The 2341-nt window shown below is 38.0% G+C and overlaps 1 pseudogene; it reads left to right on the forward strand.

Moving 5' to 3' along the window:
- The first annotated feature begins 1002 nt into the window (after positions 1-1002).
- LOC140498368 (L-lactate dehydrogenase A chain pseudogene) lies at positions 1003-1966 on the forward strand (annotated as a pseudogene).
- The last annotated feature ends 375 nt before the right edge of the window (positions 1967-2341 follow it).

Here is a 2341-nt window from a genome sequence, read left to right on the forward strand (position 1 = left end):
TCTATTGATCTCTGGTCTTTTCACCAGGAAAGTCTGGAAATCCCTTATTTCATTGAATGTCCATCTATTTGTCTGAAATATTATGTCCAATTTTGCTGGGTAATTGATCCTTGGTTGTAGTCCCAGCTCCTTTGCCTTATGGAATATCATATTCCAATCCCTCTTATCTTTTAACATAAAAGCTGCAAGGTCCTGTGTGATCTTGACTGTAGCTCCTCGATATTTGAATTGTTTTTTTTTTTTTTTCTGGTTATCTGCAGTATTTTCTCCTTCACTTGATAGTTCTGGAATTTGGCAATGATATTCCTTGGTGTTTTCAGTTTGGGATCTCTTTTAAGAGGTAAACAGTGAATTCTTTTGATGACATTTTGCCCTCTGGATCTAGGACTTCTGGGCACTTTACCTTGATGATTTCCAGGAACATATTGTCCAGGCTGTTTTTTCCATCATGGTTTTTTAGTAGACCAATAATTCTTAGATTTTCTCTCCTAGACCTATTTTCCAGGTCAGTTGTTTTTCCAATGAGATATTTTGCATTGTCTTCTATCTTTTCATTCTTTAGATTATGTTTAACTGATTCTTGATGTCTCATAGAGTCATTAGCTTCTACTTGCCCCGTTCCAATTTTTATCAAATTGTTTTCTTGAGTTAACTTTTGCATCTCCTTTTTCATCTGTCCAATTGTTACTTTTATCTTTATTTTTTATATTTATTTTCTCCAGTTAATTTTTTTACTTCCTTTTCCATTTGTCCAATTTTCCCAGTTAAGTTTTGTGCTTCCTTTTCCGTTAGTCCCATTTTCCTTTTAAATTCTTCTGTGACTTCTTTTTTCATATTTTTAAAATCATTGGTCAGTTTTTCTTCTACTTCTCTAATTTGGCTTTTAAAATCCTTCTTGAGGTGTGATCCTGGGAGCAGCAACCTCACATCTAACTCAGAACTTTTGCAGCCTGACGAGCAGCTTTGGTTCAATTTAGGCTATCCCACCAGATACCCTCCAAAATGGCATAAACTCTCAAGGATCAGCTTATCTTGAATGACTTAAAGGAATACCAAGTTCCCCAGAACAAGATCACTATTTTTGGGCATGTACCATTAGTGTCTTAACAAAGGAATTGGCTGGTGAACTTGCCCTAGTTGATGTAATAGAAGACAAACTAAAGGGAGAGATGATGGATCTCCAACATGGCAGCCTTTTCCTCAAAACACCAAAGATTGTTTCTGGCAAAGACTACAGCGTGACTGCAAACTCATACAGCTGGAGTATGTTGACAGGAGGGAGAAAGTCATCTTAATTTGGTCCAGCGTATTGTGAATATCTTTAAATTCATCATTCTGAATATGGTTGAATGCAGTCCTAATTGCAAGATGCTTATTGTTTCCAATCCAGTGGATATTTTTGACATATGTGGCCTGGAAGCTAAGTGGCTTTGCTAAAAACTGTGTTATTGGAAGTGGTTGCAATCTGAATTCTGTCAGCTTCTGCTACCTAACTGGGGAGAGACTTGGTGTATACTCTTCAAGTTGTCATGGATGTGTCCTTGGGGAACATGGAGACTCCACTATTCCTGTGTAGAGTGGTGTGAATCTTGCCAGTGTGTCTCTAAAGAACCTTCATGCTTCTTTGGGAACTGATGCAGAAAATTGGAAAGATGTTCATAAACAGTTGGTTGAAAGTACTTATGAGGTAATCAAACTGAAGGGCTACACTTCCTGGGCCATTGGCTTGTCTGTGGCAGATCTGGCAAAAAGCATTATGAAGAATCTTAGGAGAGTGCTTTCAATTTTCACCATGATTAAGTGTCTATATGGCATTAATGAGGATGTCTTCCTTAGTGTCCCATGTGTCTTGGGGCAGAATGGCATTTCAGATGTGGTGAAGGTCAACCTGAATCCAGAGGAGGAGAACCATTTAAAGAAGAGCTCAGATATTCTTTGGGGAATCCAGAAGGAGCTGCAATTTTAAAATCTTTGAATGTGCTGCCATTAAGAGAACATAGCAGGGGTTGAGGGGTTATGTATGATCTGCTTTTCAAATAGGCCAAATCCTTGTTCTGATTAGTGACTAAACACCAGAAATGTGAAACCTATGAACACATTCTAGTTTCTTCCTAAAGTTAGAAATGGGGCATAGAACCCTGTTGTAGTTAGCATATGATGCTGGATATGATTTGTATAGTCTCAGTGGTTGGTGTCAAACAGAGCCAGTGCCCCATAGGTATATAAACTACTTGCTTTGTATGTAGGTGCTATAGGTTCCCTTAGATCCAGAAGACAACACTCCTGATTACAAAACACCATACAGTAGTAATTCTTTATTGATGCATTGATTACCTTAGTG

The sequence above is a fragment of the Notamacropus eugenii genome, chromosome 4, assembly GCF_028372415.1.
Source record: "Notamacropus eugenii isolate mMacEug1 chromosome 4, mMacEug1.pri_v2, whole genome shotgun sequence".
Taxonomy (NCBI): domain Eukaryota; kingdom Metazoa; phylum Chordata; class Mammalia; order Diprotodontia; family Macropodidae; genus Notamacropus; species Notamacropus eugenii.